Raw genomic sequence first — 19,465 nt, 5'->3', positions numbered from 1 at the left:
GCCACGCGCGCCGGCTCCTCTGTCACCTGCTTGTCAGCCCCGGAGCCGGGCTGCGGCGGCGGCGGCGGCGGCAGACGGAGCCGCGGGGAGGAGGCGGAGGCGGCGGCGGCGGCGGCGGCGGGCGGGGGAGGGGGCGGGGGTGCAGGGGCGGCCCCGCGGGCTGGGGGGGCGCGGGCGGCGCAGCGGGGTCCCGGGCGGGGCGCAGCGGGCCGCGGGGCTCCAGGCGCGCTCCCCGCGCTACTCCAGTGCCATGGTGCGCCCGTGGAGCCGCCGGGTTTAGAGCTGGGGCTGGCGGCGGAGGGATACTCCGGCCGGGAGCCGCCTCACCCCTCCTCAAACTTCCTGACATTTGAACTCATTGGTGCGCCTCGTATCCCTGCGCCGGGATGAGCCGGCGGCTCCACGTCAAATAGTGCGGTCGCCGCCCCCCCCCGCGGGAGGGCTCCCCGCGCCCCCAGCCTGCGCCCCGCTCCGCGCCTGACCCGCGCCCCGCGCCCCGCGCCCCGCGCCCCGCGCCCCGGCCAGATCGAGCGCCCGCTGGCCCCTTGCAAGAACTTTGGGTCGCCTTCGAATCCAATCCTTCTGCCCCACCCCTTGGAAAAACTGATCTGGGAGTCGGGGACTGAGCCTTCCTCTTCTCCTTCCCGCCGTCTTTATTATTAGCGTGTTTGTAAAGCTCCGGCGCTAAGAGGAGTGGCCCCGAGCGAGGCCGGGCTGCGCGGACGGCGGGGAGCGCAGCCGATTCGCCGGGGGAAGGCGCCGCCCGGAGTGGCCGCCCGGGGACCCCGTCTGTCGGCCGAGGTAGGTCGCTCCGGGCTGAGTTGACGTCCCCTGGGCGGCGGCGCCCTTCCCGGGACCCTTCTGGTCCGCGGACAGGCTGGCTGCTCGGGTTGAGGGGCGGGGACCGTCGGGAGGGAAGGGCTGCTGGCCCGGGGATGGCCGAACGGGGTCCTGGCCCGGGGAGAAGGGGCTGGGCCCCGGATTTGGGGTGAGGGGTCGGGAAAGGATTCTGGCGTGGCAGAGGTCGGGTGGAGGGGTGGAGGGGTGGGCGAAGATCCTGGAAGAGCGCTGCGATCAAGGACGGGAGATGTCTCCGCTGGGCAGGCGAGGAGGGTCAGGCCCAGGTTAGGCGCGGAGAGGTTAGAGGACGATTAGGTCCGAGAAGGGGGTCCTTGGTCAGGGGTTGGGGCGGTAGATGGAGAATTTGCAGTTGCAGGGCGGGGGTGCGGGTGCGGGTGCGGGTGCGGGTGCGGGGTGGGGGTGGCCCTGGGGTCGGTAACCCGAGGCCCTGGACGATGTGTGTTGGGTTGCTCGATGGAAACGGGATCGGCGGCCGGGAGAGGCTACTTTTGGTGGCCGAGGAGCCCGGCTAGGGGTCCGTAGGCGGCACCTGGCCGGGGCAGCATCCTGGTCAGACCGGGCAAAGTGGGCGTTGGCGCTGGGGAGCGAAAGGCCTGGCACCCACCCGGCCCGGCCCGGCCCCCGCGCTCGCTCGCTCCCAGCGCAGGCCGCGGCGTCGGGCCGCAGTGCTCCGCGCCTAGGCTGGCTGTGTCTTCGGCTCCTGGGAGTCCACGGAGGCGCGGCTCGCCCAGGAACAGGGGGGCCGGTGCGGGCCGGGGCAGGCGCTGGGGGGCCCCTCGAGCCGCGGCGGGGCGGCCCCCGACCCCTCCCGGAACGGAGCAGCCGCGCGGAGCGGGGCGGGGGCGGAGGGCGCGGGAGGCGGGTCCCCTGACCCCGCCGGAGGCGAGAGGGCGGATCGGATTTGGAGCCTGCCGGAGGCTCGATCAGAAGTGGCCCCCTGTGCCGCCGGGCCCCGCGGAGGGGCCCGGCTTTGTGGAGGCTTCGAAGGCTCCCGCCCATCCCGGTACCTGCGTGTGTGTCGGTGGGTGCCTGTGTGCGTGCGCGTCGATGCGCCCTCCTCGGATCGGCTGCGTGCCTGTGCACGCGTGTCTGCGCGCAAATGCAGTATTTCCGTGTGCCCGAGACTTTCTGGGCTCGGAGTGTGCGAATCTGTATCTGGGTGTGATTCCCGTGCACATGTGCGTGTGCATCTGCGGGTCCTAACACGCCCCTGTATCCTCTGTACGTTTCTAGGCCTTTCTGTGTGTCCCGGTGTCGGTGTCGTTGTACGTGGGTGCCGACGGCTTTGTGTGTCTCTCAGCCACTGTATTGTGTCTGGGGCACTTTTCTGTTTATGTGTCTTCGTGTCATCTTTGTGTGTCTGAGTGTGTCTCTGAGTTTCTGAATGGCTCTGTGTGCTTACGTGTCTTTTAGAGTTTTTTTTTGGGGGGGGGGTGTTATGTGTGTGTTTGCGCGTGGCTTTTGGTGGCTGCTCCGGGTATTTCTCCACGTCTTTGTGTGTCTGTCTCCGGGACGGGGGGTGAGGGGCTATGTGGCTTCTCTCATACGCCCTTGGTGCCTTGTCCTTGTGCAGCCTGGAAGGCCCTGAGCTCCCCAGGTTGGGCCTGGGCCTGGGCCCGGGCTGCCTTCCTCGGGCAACTGGGACCCGGGGCGCGAGCTGTGGGAGAAGCCGGGCAGGCAAAATTCGGGCGCGCGATGCCCGGCGCGGCACTGGCGAACCGACCGGGCGCATTCTGCCCTCTGCTGGCAGCGTTGCGTTCTTGCACCGGCTGCCTGTGGGCCAGAGGTCCGGCCCGGTTCCAGGCCCTCGCTTTTACCTTCAGAGCGCACTTGGGAATCCGCTCCCAACTCAGGCCCTGCGCACTCATCCCGGACCCCACGCTCTGGATGCAGCGTTCCATCCTCCTCCCGTCTCCCCCGCCTTCCCTGCAACCAGCCTCTTCCTCTCCTCATTTCTCCCCTTCAGCCAAATGGGGGCCCCTGTGGCCCGGCCTCTGTGACTTCTGTGACCCTGGGTCTGATGTCCAGAGCTGAGTTGGGGTCGCGTTCCTAGGGCCACCCAAAAGCAAGTTCTCAGAGCAGGAGAACGTACCAGCAGCCTTGCTCTGGTGCCCTGGGTTGGTCTGTCCTGGGGCACATACAATCTTGGTGCCTCACCCCCACGCCCCTGCCGGAGTCACGGCCCACCCCACCAGGGCCCACACTTGGAGGGCCACAGAAGGTGCTCAGAGCCACCCCCCGAGGCTTCTAGGTACATGTCCGGCCCAGGCAGCGGCTGCTCTTTCTGGTCTGGGAGTGGGGCTGCTCAGCCCACAAACCTGGGATCCCGCTCCACATCCCCCTTGCTCTGTGTCAGTCCATCCCCTCGCCACACCTCCACGCTCCGATCCATCGCCATGTGAGTCCTTTTCTTTGCCCTTTGTCCCTGCTCCGGGGTCCTTCTTTCTCCCAGCTGAGTCCGCGGTCTGGCTCCTCCAAACACAGATGCGCAGAACACCCAGGTCTCTCTCAAGCACAGTCCCGGCTCCTGCCCTCCCAACCCTTTCCCTTGCTGAAGAAGTGGCCGGCTGGACGGTAGAATGGGGAGCCCAGGCCCCGTCAGGTGCCATCTGTAGGCAGCTTGCGGCATCTTGCTCGGTGCAACAGAGCCAGCAGGATCTGGCGACCGCCCACACCCCCCGGGGCATCCACGGACCTGTGACGCCCCCAGCGGCTCACCCCCAGGCGCTCCCGCCTGTCTGGGATTTTCTGTGGCTTGGACTTCAGCCGCAGAAACAGTTTCAGATTTTCTCCACCTAAGGAAAGACCCAGCCTGGCTCTTTGGAATTGCTGGGAAGGAAGCAAGAACTGAGAGGGAAGCTCTAGGCGGGAGTCACAGCTCTCACAATCCTGCTGATGCCTCATCTCCACGGAGCCCTTCCCTATACCCCCTTGCTGGGGCCCTGCACTCCCTGCGCCTGCCTCTGCTACTGGCCTTCCAAATGCGGCCCTATGACCACCCCCTCCCCACAGTGGAGTCCTGTCCATCCTCCCCATCTGTGCTTCTGACCAGAGCCGAACCCAAGTCCCCTCCCAATTTACAACCCCAGCTAGAAGCAAGGATCCTGGGCAGGGATGAAGTACCCGCCAATGCCCAGCGGAGTGAGTGCTGGGGAGCATGAAGGCGAGGAGGAGGGGCTGCACAGATGCCCAGTTCCACCCTGCAGGAGAGTCAGGGCTGTCAGGGTTGCCAGAGTGAGCGCTCGGACCTGTCCAGTGACACCCCCCCCCCCATACCATTGGCCTTGACAATCCTCAGATCTGCTGGAAGCAGATTGGACCAGAGCCACCCCAACACATGGCCGGGCTTGGGGCCCACTATTCCCTGGTGGCAGCTGGGATCTGGGAATCCAGGAGCTCTGGAAGTGGGATAGGACAGCAATATCAGAGGTGTAATGCCCCCACCTTCAGAGCCAGTGGGGACCATGCTCTCTTCTGAGGACCACAGCAGGCCTGACCCCAGGACATGTGGAGCAAAGGCTCAGGCCTCTTCTCAGCCAGCAGAGAGAAGAGTGTGTGTGATAAGTAACCCGGTCATCTTCCCAGAGCCCAGAGAAAGGTTTCTGTGGTCTTCTTGTGCCTGTGGAGAGCTCACAGAGCCCCTGAACCACGTGGAGGTCAAAAAAAGAGGGATGACTGAGGAGAGGCCCAAGCTGGGGTCCTGCTGACCCAGGGCTGAGTGTGGGTTCTCACTTTCCCATCCGGGGTTTTCTAAGGCTAGTGAGAAGGACGTGGCAGAGAACAGGATTTTAGGCAGCGTTTTGTTGGTGAGATACAGTGTAGTGGCTCTGAGGCCTTGTGCTGGTACATGCCTGTGTGCAGTGTGGAGGACTTCCCAACCCCGGGCCGAGTCCTTCTATCCTCCTGCAGCCCAGTCCCACCTCAACCAGCTAGTGGGGGCTCTGGCTACAGGCCCATGACTTTTCAAGTGCGAAGTGTGGGACATTAGTCATGGAATTCCTCCCTGGCGGGTTAAGAGCTCAGGCTCAGATCTAAAGCCTTCTGTCTGTCCTCAGGACAGGAGAGGACAGTGCCATGGCCAGGTGGCTCACAGCTAAGGTCTTCCACTGGCCAGGCAGTACATTGGAGTGGTCAAGAGCAGGTCTTGGGGAGTCACCAAGGTCTAGTTCAGGATCTGGGTGTGGGACTCTGGAAAGTGCTGCCCTCTGTCTGTGCCTCAGCTTCCTCATCTGTAAAGGGGGCAGAGTAGTAGCATCTCTCCCACAGGATTGTTGAGATGGTGAAATATAAGTGCTTACCACGGTGCCTGGCACATAGTAGGCCTCTATAAATATTTGGTAAATAATTGGATGAAAGGAGTCCCTGGGACTTGGGAAGATCACAGCTGCCTCCTCCCCTCCCTATCAGGACCTCAGACACATGCTGAGCTCAGCCATTTGTTTTTCTTTAGGGCAGGCAAAACTCGGATCCAGACAGCTGTGGGCTGGGTGCAGGAGGCTTGGGGGCAGGGGGGTGCCCCAATGTCCAGCACAGACAGCCTCAGCCTTCTCCGATTGCCTTGGCTATGAAGCCTGGGTCTGAAAGTTGCTTTGGAAGGCAACAGAATTAGGGGTTTCAGCCTAGTGCATCAAAACTGACCAGGTGGGAGGGACTCTCAAGGTGCCATTTATATTTATTTTTTAAAAGCCACTTTCCTGAAGCATCTTTGCCTTTCTTGCCAAATGGATGGGCTGGGTTATTTCAGCAACCCATCTAGAACTAGGGGCTTCCCCTACCAAGGACCTGAGCCAGAACAAAGAAAAAGCCAAGAACTGTATATGAAGTCATAAAAGTCCCATTAGGACACTAAGAATAACTTTCAGAAAAACATTTTATATGAATTGGACACAAATTCACAAAAGCAAAAAAAAAAGTTCATCCGTCTCCACCCTGAGGGTCTCTAGCTGGGAAGGGGGCTGGGTGTGATGCTGAGGCCAGCACCCATCCTATTTGATCTTTATCTTCAATCCACTTCAAAACGCTGGGGATTGGCGGAGTTGGAGGTTTGCCCCTTCCTGTAATTATTTGGTGTCTAGTAAAGTTTTTATGAGTGTCTGTGCAAATAAATGCATTTGATGTGCATTTGTTTTGGCGAGTGCCGCTTTATATAGGAGGCGTGTGCGTCTTCTGTTGGCCCTCAGAAAAGAAAAGAATGAGAGTGGAAATAAAAATAAAACTAAGATATCCGGACCAGGCAGAGGGGCGGAGCGGGGGCAGTCCCACTGCCAACCCTCTCACACCAGGGCTTGTGGGCGCCAGGGATGCTGCCAGTTGAGTTTGCTGCCACTCAGGACTGGGAGCTGCTCAGGGCTGGGAGGCAGGCTTTGTGAAATCCAGATTCTAGAAAGGTGTTCTTGGAAACAGAACTATGCCTGCCTTTTGGTTACTGTGCCCTGGGTATTCTTAATGAAGTGAGATGGATAATAAATAAAGGTGGTCTTGGGGTGTCGCTTTATCATTGAAGTGACAGACTATGCCTATTTCTCTAGAATTTGAGCTCAGCAGGATCTGGCCAAACAGGCAGACTGAACAGAGATGTGGCTTCCCGCTCTGTTGAGGCAGCCGGGGCGGGGCAGAACAGGCGGTCCTCCTGGGTGTCTGGGAAAGCAGAAGTGCTCCGTAAGGGTGAGGACTCAGTTCGGGGTGTCAGGGGCTAAGAGCGTCCATGCTCTGCTGGTGTGCAGGATGCAGCCTGCAGGTGCATTCAGCTTGGGCCCATACTATCTCTCTTCCCAGGACTGCAGCCTTGATTTATTTGTTCTAAAATTATTTTAGCATTTTTATTGAAGTATAATATCCACATAGAGAAGTGCACAAAGCATAAAATTACTAAGGGGACACACTCATGTTCCCAATACCCAGATCAAGAGAATATTTCCAGCTCTCCAGAATCTCTCCTTGTGCTCCCTCCCAGGGCACTACCCATCCCTCTTCCAAGGAAAGCACTATCCTGATTTCCAGCACCATACATGAGTTTTGCCTTATTTTTGAACTATATATAAGTGGAATCATACAGGATATACTCCTTATCATGTCATGAGATTTTGGGTGAAAATATAGATTTTTCTGCTGAAAAATCAGAGGTGTGATCATGTTGGACCCTCATTCCAGCAGGGTGATTGATAATCTAGAGCTGAATTGTGTCTTTCCCCCTTCCCCCCAGTCTTTCCCTCCCCCTGGTACAGGACACCCACCCTCTTCTGTTTAGCAGTGGTAACTCCTGATGTAAGCTCCTTCCCCATCTTCAACACCTCCTCAAAGGAATCACTGTATGCACACTGAGGAAGTACATCCAGAATCTTCTCTCATCCCAGTCCCTCATCTGTGTTCAATACTCTCTGAGGTAGAAGTCCTGAGACTTCTCTTAACAGGTGAGGAGATCTTCTGCAGAGAGGTAAAGTCACTTGCCCGGGGTCACACAGCCTTTCAGTGTCAGATTCTGGATTCAGACCTGGACTGGCTGGACTCCAAACCCCAGGCTCTTGTCACCTCCCCACACAGCTCCCTTGGGCATCCAGGCCCAGGCGTGAACAATCCCCTCCTGCCTCCTTCCAGCAGGGAGGAAGCTGGACTTTTTCCAAAGGAAACGCTGGGAAACACAAAACCCAAAACAGAAAACAGGGCAGGGATGGTTCCCAGGCCCCAGCAGCCTAACCTCGGGTGATGCAAGTTTCATCTGGGATGGGCTGGTCTGGACTGGTGCGGCCTCCCCAGATGCATCAAGGAAGGGTGGTGTCATGCCATCCGCTGAGAATGTACCACATGCCAGGCGCTTCCCATGTGTGGTTCCTGAATACTCACAGTGCGCCCCACTTCACAGATGAGAAAACTGAGCTTCAGAGAGGTCATATGTCTCGCCTTAAACCACAGGTGGACGAGTGGCCATGTTGGGTTTTGAATGCATTAATTGTGACTTCAGTGTCTTTGCTCTGTGCCACATTGGTCCTATTCTGATTCAATGGAGCCAAGTGGCTCAGCCACTTTCACTCTTCTGTTATGATGGAGGTGTAACCAGGTGCTTCCTCTTGGGTGAGCAAAGATTCTGGAGTCTGGCTGACATGGTTTGGAGTTTAGTTTGAGGAGCCACGTGGTGGTTCTCAGGGCCTCAGTTTCTTTAGCTAGCAAATAGGGATGATATTACTACTTCCCACTACTATTTGGAGGTTCAACAAGGTCTGTGGGCTTTTGAATCTGGAAGAATTGGCAGTGACCTGATAGAGAGGGCAAGAGGGTCATTGGTGTGCAAAGGTCCTGAGGCAGGAAAGAACTTGCTCTATTGGAAGCATGTATGGCTAGGTTAGAACAAGGATGTGGCTACAGGTGTGGGCAGGAGGCTGACCACGTGGCATTGTGGGTCATGATGAAGAGAATAAGCTTGAACCTGAGGGCTGTGGGGAGCCACAGGAGGGTTTCAACAGCACCGTGCCATGGCCAAGTTTGATTTCTTTTAGGAAGATCTCTCTGACTGTGGTAAGGCCTCCGGCAGGAGGCCAAGTGACCAGGCCTTTGGGTCTCAATATCCCTTTTGTATGGAATGAGGCTGGGCGGTCCGCAGAGCAGACCTTACCCTCTAATTTCCCATAGAGGTTGTGTTTCCAGATTCAGGGTTTCATGTTACACGGTTATTCTTTCTGGAATGTGTCCCCCGAGCAACCCCGCTGGACCCTCCGTAGAAGGAGGGGCTCTCCTCAGTGCAATATGCACATTTATGCAAAGAAGTAGAGCATCCCAGTCCCAGGGCTTGGCAGTATCTGATCCAGAGACAGTTCAGCAAGCAACGGACAGAACAGCGCTCAGGAATTGGGACAAGCTGCAAGCATCAACAATACTAATAGTAGCGACGATACTACCGCACCTTTATTGATGACTTGTGATACCAGGCCCTTGGTGAAGCCTGCAAGATCTGTGATCTTACAGAGTTCTAAAGCCTGTGAGGTAGCTGGCATCGATGCCCATTGTGCAGATGGGGAAAGCGAGGCTCAGAGAGGGGGAAATGCCTGGCTCAAGGTCATTAAATGGAAAAGCCAGGCCAGTAGCTACTGCCCTTATACTCTCACCTGTGGGTGCTGAGCAGCCTCAGAAGGGTGGTGAGTTGGGCGTGCTGTTGAGCTCTGTGGGATCCAGGCAGCCTTGCAACTGTTCCCAGCACACAGAGGAGGCAGAAAATTTGGTCCCCGCGTCCCGACATCCATCTACACATCAGCCCACACAATCTGCCTGGCAGAGTTATTCTCCCTAGAAGAGCTTTTCCAAACCCAGGAAAAGCTTCCAAGTCTAGGCCTCTAAGGCCTCCTGGCCCATGTCCACTTCTCTGGCCTCATCTCCACCTCCTTCCTCCTTACTCCCTGTGTCACTCACAGAGCAATTGTGCTTACTTTAGCTTTTCAAGCAGCGCATACTCTCTCCTGCTTGCAGCGTGTGATCAGGCTGTTTCTTCCCTTTGCCTGGAAGGTTGTCTTTGCTCCTTTTCCCTAGCTTACTCCTATTCATCCTTCTCAGCTCAGTGTAAACATCACTGCCTCCCAGAAGCCTTCTTTTGCCCCCTGGACCAGCTTCGGTCCCCCTCAGTGTTTACAGCAGTACGTGTGGCTCCTTCAGGATAAGATGGAAGCTCCCCACCCCCGCCCCCCACAGTCTCAAGGAGAAACCCAGGAAGGATCAGAGAGGAGTGATGGGGAGGGTAGGACTCAGTGTCAAAGCAATGGAAAGGATTCTACAAGACACAGAGGGGACAAGTGCCCTTGAAATATAACATGGTCCACATTGTGCTCATTTGATGGTTGGGGATCTGCCTCTCCCGTGTAGAGCAGCTGGGGACTCCAGCCAGGCAAGAAACGGATTCTCATGGCAGAAGATGAATCTGATTGTACTGAATGATCATCTTATTTCCTTCATCCCCCTTACTCCCTTCCCTTCTACCCAGGAGCACTAAGGATAAGATTGAAGATGCGTGGATTCACAACCCATGGTAGAGAAGATGCAGAGGAAGACTTGGGCCTGCTAGATTCTGGGGGAGGGTGGAACAGTCTGGGAAGATTAAGGCAGCAGAGACTTAGAGACTGGGAGGAGCTAAGAGGCTAGAGGTGGGGATGAGAGAATGTGAGGAAAGGAGGGAATGATCTCTGGGGAGTCTTGAAGGCAGCCATAAAGGCAGTTCTGGGGGGGGGGGGGCCTGTGATGGTCTCACAGTGCAAGGGGACAAGCGGATGCGGCCAGGGCCCTGGTCCCGTTCATAAGCACCCAGTGCCTAGTGGTGACTGTCAGAATTCCACCTTCAAGGCTACCTTGTCTGCCACTTGTGAGCAGAGGACTGGCAGGCCAGCTTCCCATCCTGGGAGCTCACTATGGGGCCAATTGGAAGATGACAGCCCCAAGGGGACCCTGTGAAAGGAAAACTGTTTTCAGAGTGTTGAGATACAGGAACAAATGTAAAAATCTGTTTCCCGGGACGCCTGGCTGTCTCAATTGGGAGAGCATGCGTCTCTTGATCTTGGGATCATGGGATCTTGGGATCCCTGTTGGTGTCGAGATTACTTGAAAATAAATAAACTTAAAAAAAATTAAAACTTCATTTCCAGCCATTTCTTTTACAAGAATATTAAAAGGTACACAACAAACATGAGCCTTTTAGATACCAAATACTTTCTGCATTTAGGAAGAATCCCACTGGGGAGTAGGGCAGGCTTTGTGAGAGTCTTAAGGCCCTGAATGCTGGGTTCTAGGCTGTAGGGGAGCCCAGAATGTTGGAGACGGCCAGGCTGTCCCCAGGAGAGCCTGGCTGGGAGAAACAGTCCTGATGCCAGAGGATTCCACATATGCCCTGAGCATGTGAGAAGAGATGCGAAGGGATGGGAAGCACCCTCATATTTCTTTAGTGGGAAGATATCCCCCAAATGTATTTGGCCAGTTTGAGTATATAAACTGAAGATGCTGAAACTGTCACATGCCTACTTAAAATATTACATTTACAAGGTGGGTATTACCTGCAAAATTACAATCACAATTTTTTTTTAAGATTTTATTTATTTATTCATGAGAGACACAGAGAGAGAGGCAGAGACACAGACAGAGGGAGAAGCAGGCTTCCCCCAGGGAGCCTGATGTGGGACTCGATCCCAGGACCCTAGGACCATGTCCTGGGCTGAAGGCAGGCGCTTAGCCGCTGAGCCACCCAGGCATCCCAATCACAATTTTTATTATACTTTTAGATATTTATACCAGTAACCTGACAGATGGGTTAAAAAGAGATAATATAGGGATGCTTGGGTTGCTCAGTGGTTGAGCATCTGCCTCCAGCTCAGGTCGTGATCCTGGAGTCCCCATAGGGAGAAGGAGACTTCTGCTTCTTCCTCTGCCTGTGTCTCTGCCTCTCTCTCTGTGTCTCTCATGAATAAATAAATAAAATCTTTAAAAAAGAGAGAGAGAGAAATAGAGATAATGCATAGGGGATGCCTGGATGGCTCAGTCTGTTGAGCATCTGACTCTTGATTTCGGCTCAGGTCATGATCTCAGGGTCATGAGACTGAGCTCCATATTGGGCATGGAGACTGCTTAAGAGTCTCTCTCTCCCTCACCCTCTGCCTCCCGCCTTAAAAAAAAAAAAAGAGTAAAAGATAATAAATATAAATAAACTATTTTTCATGTAATTTCTGAGACAGTTTAGTTTCAAGCTCTTGTATTTTTTCCTTTTTATTATTTTTGTGATAAGATACACATAACATTTACTATCTTAACCTTTTTTTAAAAAGTAGGCTCCACACCCAGTGCAGAACCCAATGTGGGGCTTGAACTCAGGACCCTGAGATCAAGACCTGAGCTGAGGTCAAGAGTCTAACACTCCGCCAACTGAGCCCCCCAGGTGCTCCCCACTTAACCATTTTTAAACATACAGTTTGGCGGCATTAAGTAGAGTTATATTTGTTGAGCATTCATCACTATCATCCATCTCCAGAGCTCTAAGCATCTTGCAAAACTGAAATCATGTTCCCATTAAACACTAACTCCCTATCCTCTCCTCTTCCCAGCCCCCGGCAACCACTTCATTCTACTTCTGTCTCTATGAGTTTGACTACTCTAGATATCTCAGATAGGTGGAATCATGCATATTTGTTCACTTGTGACTGGCTTATTTCACTTAGCATTATGTCCTCAAGGTTCATCTATGTTATAGCATGTGTTGGAATTTCCTTACTTTTAAAGACTGAATAATATTCCACTGTACATATATACCACATTCTGTTTTTCCATTTATCTGTTGATGGACACTTGAGTTGCTTCTATCCCTTGGCTATGGTGAATAAGACTACTATGAATATGAGTATACATATATTTCTTCGAATCCCTGCTTTCTATTCTTTTTTTTTAATATTTATTTATTCATGAGAGACAGAGACAGAGAGAGAGAGAGAGAGAGAGAAAGAGAGGCAGAGACACAGGCAGAGGGAGGAGCAGGCTCCATGCAGGGAGCCTGACGTGGGATTTGATCCTGGGTCTCCAGGATCATGCCCTGGGCCAAAGGCAGCGCCAAACCGGTGAGCCACCTGGGCTGCCCTGCTTTCTATTCTTTTAGATATATACCCAGAAGTGGGATCGCTGGATCATATGGCAGTTATATTTCAATTTTTTGAAGAACCACCATACTGTGTTTCATTGTGGCTGCACCAGTTTACTTTCCCACCAGCAGGTCACAGGAGTTCCAATTTCTCCATGTCCTCTTATTTTTTTACTGGTAGCATCCTAATGAGCATGAGGAGGTATCTCATTGCAGTTTTGATTTGCATACCCCTAATGAATAGTGAAGCAAAGCATATTTTCATGTGTTCACTGGCCATTTGTGTGTCTTCTTTGGAAAGATGTCTGTTCAAGTCTTTTGCCCATGTTTGGTGCTTTGTGTTGTTGGGTTGTAAGAATTCTTTATATATTCTGGATATTAACCTCTTATCAGGTCTATGATTTGCAAATATTGTCTCCCATACAGTTGGGTTGCCTTTTCATTCTGTTGACTGTGCCCTGTGATGAACATAAGTTGTTTTGTTTTGTTTTTTTAAGATGTTATCTAATCATTCGACAGAGCGAGAGAGCGCATGAGTGTGGATAGGAGCAGAGGGAGAAGCAGACCCCCCCACTGAGGGGCTTGAAACCAGAATCCTGGGATCATAACCCGAACCAAAGGCAGACTCCTAACCAACTAACTGAGCCATCCAGGCACCCCTGAGCAGAAGTTTTTAATCTTCAAATCCAGTGTATCTATTTTTGCTTGTGTTGCCTGTGCTTCGCCTGCATTTTTGAATCTGTGTCCTTTGTCTTGACTAAACCACTTTTCAAGATGCCCAGCATCATTTTGCATTTTGTCATCAGCGTCCACTTCTAAGTTGCTTGACATACAAATTCACATGTGGTGCTGTAATTGTCCCTCACCACAGATACCTATTTGCCAAACATTATGCCACAGGTTATATACTTACTCTGCTTGTTGGCATAAATTCATAATCTGTACAGCTTCTATAATGCATTTATAAAGTGGACTGTAAAAGGCTTGTTTGAAACAGCATCCAGCCCCTGTGTGTGCAAGGCCACACTCCCAGGAGAGATTCTAAAGCTACACAAAATTACTTTATCTCTTTTAGCCCATTTGTCAGGTTACTGTGATTAACATCCAAAATCAGCGTGAAGTGAGGTCATTTCAGGATAATGCATCTTTCCCAAACAGCATTGCATTGGTCAAAATGAAATAATTGAGAAAGTGCTCCATAACACAGCATACCCTGTAAGGAAGCAAATATAAGGAATAATTCTGGGGGAAAAACCCTACTTTATATTTCGGCTATCTAATAATTAATATACAATAACAGCAGCAGGAGTAGGAGCAGCAGTGACCACCATGTGTTGGGTACCGCTCCAGCCTGGCTGAGCTCAGTGCGCCACCATTCTTAATGCTGAATCCATATGACAGCCTATGAGGAAGGTACTCAGATTGTTCTCAATCCACAGATGGGGAAACTGAGGCTCAGACAGGTGAAGGCACATGCTGGGAGAGCTGAGATTTTAATCCATGTCTTTCAGAGCCCAGACTCTTAATCATTACATGAGCCTGCTTTCATCCACCTGGCTTTTATCTGTCTGTGAGCACCCAGTGCTGCACATGACCCAGAGAGGAGCCCGCCCTGAAATGTTGGGTTTATAATGTTCCTACCTCGCTCATGAAAGTTGGCTCCAAACTCAGCTTGGTTCCCTCTACCCAGTGGTTGGTGCTTATTCCCAGGGTGCAGCTGATATGTGGAGAGGGCATCACCCATGTCCCCTCCTGCTCAGGCAGGTTAACACCAACTCACCATAAGGTACGTAGAAGAAAGAAGGAGTATTGGAAAGTGAGTATCCATTCAGGCCACATTTACACAGAGGTGACCACATAAAAACATCAGAGACACAAGAGATCCTGCTTCTGCCTTGGTAAAAAGTGCTTTTATTTTTTATTTTTGATAAGGTTTTTTATTCTGGAAAATTTCAAACATAGATAAAAGTAGAGAGTATAATGTACCAATGGATTGTTTGGCAAATCTTGGACTCTCTAATATTTCAATCATAACTATTTTGGTTTATCTTTTCAAATGATGAGGATGCCTTTTTTCTTTTTAAAGATGTTATTTATTTATCTGAGAGAGAGCAGAGCAAGAAAGAGAGAGCATGAGCTGAGGGGCAGAGGAAGAGGGCCAAGCAGACTCTCCATTGAGCAGGGAGCCTGATGCAGGACTCGATATCAGGACCCTGAGATCGTGACCCGAGCTCAAGGCAGATGCTTAACCCACTGAACCACTTAGCCACTCCTAATAAGGATATCTTTTTTTTAAAAAAAAGCTGGCAGCCATAATGCCATTATCACACCTGTAGAAATTATCATCTCACATACCTAGTCAATGTTTACATTTCCCTGATTGTCTCGTAAATGTTTTTATGCCTTACAGAAAAGACCATACATGTCTCTTAAGCCTCTTTCAATCTGTAGTCTCCCCTCCCCCTCCCTCCCGCCCTCCTTCTCTTTCTCTCCCTCCTCCTTTCTGTCCACACCTCTCCACCTTGGAGTTTTTTTTATTTAAGACTTTATTTATTCATGAGAGACACACAGAGAGAAGCAGAGACACAGGCAGAGGGCTCCCCTATGGGGAGCCTGCTGTGGGACTTGATCTCAGGACCCTGGATCATGAGCCAAAGGCAGATGCTCAACCACTGAACCACCCAGGTGTCCCTGGAGTTATTTTTTTGTTATTTTTTTGTTAATTGAGTTTTAAACGTATCACGACGAACAGAGGGATTTAATGTTATTTGCTGTTTTTTTTAATCCTCTGCAATTATTGTTCCTATTGATGCTCAAATGATCTCATGTGGCCAGATAGAGCCTCATAGGTTGGCCCCCGAGGACTTCTGACCCCAGAAGACTTTGATAACTTCCTTGCTTTTTGGAATAACAAGATGCCCTAGACTCATCTTGTATATATTCTGCCTGGAATCAGCTATTTCTCCAAGAAACCAGGGTTTCTTGGAGTGGGGGGTGGTATGTAGAGACCACAGTGGAGGTTTAAGTAATGCTCATTGCTATCAGGTTGGTCACTATTTCTGATATGATATATATTTCTGATATATTTCTATTTTTAGTGGATGGAGCTAGGGAATACAGCTTTTTTTTTTTTAAAGATAAAATATTTCTTGAGTCATAGTTGTCAAAACATGAAAGCAACCAAGGTGCCCTTCAGTAGGTGAACAGATAAGCTATGATATATCCACACAGTGGAATGTTATTCAGTGCTAAAAAGAAAAGTGATATCAAGGCATGAAAAGACATAGAGAAACCTGAAATATATATTGCTAGGTGACAGAAGCCAATCTGAAAAGGCCACATACTGTATGACTTCAGGTATATGACATTCTTGAAAAGGCAAAGCTATGAAGACAATAAAAAGATCAGTGGCTGCCAGCAGCTGGAAGGTGGGAAGAGGAAGAGATGAATAAGGCAGAGCACAGAGGATTTTTATTTTTTTAAAGACTTATTTATTTATTTATTTATTTATTTATTTATTTATAGATTGAGAGAGACAGAGGCAGAGCACGGTGGGGATGGGCAAAAGGAGATGGAGAAAGAATCTCAAGCAGACTCCACGATGAGCGCAGAGCCTGATGTCGGGGCCCAATCTCATGACCTGGAGATCATGAGATCCTGGAGACCACAGGAGCTGAAATCACGAATCAGATGCTTAACCAACTGCGCTACCCAGGCACCCCAAGCACAGAGGATTTTTATGGCATGGAAACTATTCTGTACCATGCTACAGTGGTGGATACATGTCATTCTACGTTTGTCCAAACCCACAGGAGGTACAACACAAAGATGTGAAGCCTGATGTAAACGATGGACTTTAGTTAATGATAATGTATCAATATTGGCTTATCAGTTGTAACAAATGTATCCCAGTAAGGCAAGATGTTAATAAAAGGGGAAACGAGGGGGAGAGAGGGAGAGGAAGGGCATATGGGAACTCTCTGTCCTTCCTGTAAACCTAAAACTGCTCAAAAAAATAAAGTATACTTATTAAAAAATATCTCACGGGTTCATAGTGATACTTCAAATTCAGGACTATAGTGTTTCCACTTAGCCTCATCCATTTATTTGATTTTATTATTTGATTTTATTATTTTTAAAAAGATTTTATTTATCTATTCATGAGAGACACACAGAGAGAGGCAGAGACATAGGCAGAGGGAGAAGCAGGCTCCCCCGCTCCCCAGGGAGCCTGATGTGGAACTTGATCCCAGGACCCCAGGATCACGACTTGAGCCAAAGGCAGAGGCTCAACCACTGAGCCACCCAGGTGGCCCTAGCTTCATCTATTTTAAATCTGTATATCCTTTCCTGCATGCTGGGTGTCCTTTTCTCCAGTTCCCGTGAAAGATATACTTACTTGCTGAGCCCCACTTCCACATAATGTTCTCCGATAAGAACATCAATAGCACCAACAATGTAATTATTGAGTCTTTTTTTCTTTTGCAGTTTACTTATTTATTTTTGCTTTGTCTTTAGGAAATACCTTATTAGGGATAGACAGTTAAAATTACTGTGCGTTAGTCATGGAGTGATTCCTCAGCATGTGGTTATCACAACTTACTATAAGTTAGCTTTTTGTTTGTTTTGCTTTTTTATATCTGGAATTATTTTTGAAACAGTTGACATTATTTTATGATTGTGTGAAATATTTGCCTGGTTTCCAAATCAGGTCTACAAAACATGGGCTATTAGAAACAACCTGACTTCTGTTTCTGCCCATCAACCCTGTTTCCTTCCTCTACCTTTCAGTAACTTTTGCTGCTTCAACTTTTTGGTTTTTCCTTTCATTTTAAAATATAATGCCCCTTCTTAGATAAGTAGAAGTCTAGTCTGCACACTTTTCTCCAAATTTTAGACCAAATTTCTTTCTAGTCAAGCTCCAGATAGTTGCAGAGGAAGGCCTGACTCCAGACTTGGTACACCATCATAATCTACCAGATTTGAAATAAAGTATTTCTTTTCTTTGTTGAGGGCCTAGTACTACTTCTCAGCCATTGTATAGAAGACTTTTCACATTGCTAACTGAGCCTTCAGACAGCCCTATGAGGTAGGAATTATCCCCCCCATTTTGCAGAAGCCAAAACAGGAATTCAGTGAGCTGGGATTTGAACTCGGGTCTCCCTGATTCTATTGGTTCACAAGTATTTCTGGAGCCCCTAACTATTTTGGACCCCATCCCAGGAACTGGGAAACAGAGATGAACCACAATTATGGTATAGGACTGTCTGTCTGTCCAGTTGTTGGTCCACCTGCTGCCCTGGGAGCTCCTTAAGGGAATCTGCATCTGGTCCACTCTGAGCATGAGCCCAGTTCAGTAAAACCAGTGGGTGTTTGTTGAATGAATAAATAAATGAAGAAAGAAAGTTAAAAACAAAACTTGAGGTTGTTATGGAAATCTAATGCCTCTTATACTCAGAAACCTTTGGAAAAAAATAATTTCTAAATTACGGATATAATCTACTTCATTTTGGAAAATTTGGAACATATAGAAAAGCTCAAATGAGAAAATAAAAATAATCCATAGTACTAGTGCCCAGAGTTAGCCTTTTTGTTTAATACTTTGGTCTTTTTTAATGTATGGATATCTTTTTTAAAGAAACAACATTAAAAAAAAAAGAAACAACATTTAGATCCTGATATATATATATATATATATATAATTTGCATTTAAAATGCAAAAAAGTTTGCATTTAAGTAAATCACTAACGATGTATCATGAACATTCTCTTAATTGAACATCCTTTTAAACCTAAGTGTCTACTTAGAGGTTGGATTTATTTTTACCAGTGATGATTTTCTTTACTCTACACAATAATTATAAATTCAAGATTAAGGCTGAATTCACAACAAGAATATTTAGCAGGTTTCTAGGCTGTGCACTGTGCACTAGGCTCAGCCTCAGCTGCACAATCTTTCCCTGGCAGATGCCCAGGGAAATGCCATGAGGATGTTAGCTGCTGATGAGGCATCTGCCTTATCTGGCTCCTTTAACACTTGGAGTTAAATTATCATTTGTGTTTTACAGTTCCAATCTTTGTAGGTATCACTAAAATTCTCTCCTGGCTGCAGAGGAACTATGATAGGCATCAGAACAGGTGATTAAAGGCTGGCTCTGGAGTCAGACTCAATCTAAGCCTGGCTGCACCCGAGATGGCTGTGTGACCTTGGGAAGGAACTTCCTTTCTCTATGCTTCTGTTCCCTCTTTTTAAAAGAAAGATTTATTTATTTAATGATGGGGTGAGGTGGCAGGCAGAGGGAGAGGGAGAGAGAATCTCAAGCAGACTTGTACTGAGCGTGGAGCTCAATGCCAGGCTCAATCTGGACCTGATCACCATCTGAACTGACGAAACCAAGAGTGGGAGGCTTAATGACTGAGCCACCTAGGCATCCCTCAGTTCCCTCACTCTTTTTTTTTTTTAAGATTTTATTTATTTATTCATGAAAGACACACACAGAGAGAGAGGCAGAGACATAGGCAGAAGGAGAAGCAGGCCCCCCCGCCCCGGGGAGCCTGATGCGGGACTCGATCTTGGGACTCCAGGACCATGTTCTGGGCCGAAGGCAGGCGCTAAACCACTGAGCCACCCAGGGATCCCCAGTTCCCTCATTCTTAACACAAGATAGCAACTGTTCCCACCTCCACAGGTGGTCATGAGGAATCAAAGGCAAAATGCCTGTCATATGATAAGCCGCTAATAAATATCAGATAGTGTTATTATAACTTATATGTTTGGAGCATCTTCTCTTTTTTTTCTGAATTGCACTTGCCATTTGTGAGTGTCAGGGCTACTCTGGGCAACTTTTCTTGATGGAAAGATAGGAAGCATCTGGATGGTCACATCTTGGAAGGAAGCATTAGCACCAGCATTTCAGGTGTGCTCTGACCCCATCTGCACCTTACACAGCCAGGTAGCCTGAAACCACTGATGGGGGCTAATGATTTCATTTTGTTTCTGAATTAATAAAAATAA

At 50.0% G+C, this 19,465-nt stretch overlaps 1 long non-coding RNA gene across 1 annotated transcript; it reads left to right on the top strand.

The window, feature by feature from the left end:
- Window positions 1–501: 501 nt before the first annotated feature.
- LOC144285535 (uncharacterized) lies at window positions 502–16,490 on the top strand. Its single transcript, XR_013353816.1, has 2 exons — window positions 502–801; window positions 15,977–16,490. It is a non-coding gene; the product is annotated as an uncharacterized LOC144285535 (long non-coding RNA).
- The last annotated feature ends 2,975 nt before the right edge of the window (window positions 16,491–19,465 follow it).

Source organism: Canis aureus, chromosome 16 (assembly GCF_053574225.1).
Source record: "Canis aureus isolate CA01 chromosome 16, VMU_Caureus_v.1.0, whole genome shotgun sequence".
Lineage (NCBI taxonomy): Eukaryota > Metazoa > Chordata > Mammalia > Carnivora > Canidae > Canis > Canis aureus.
Note: the sequence above shows the minus strand (reverse complement) of the source record. Positions and strands in the feature narration are given on the sequence as shown.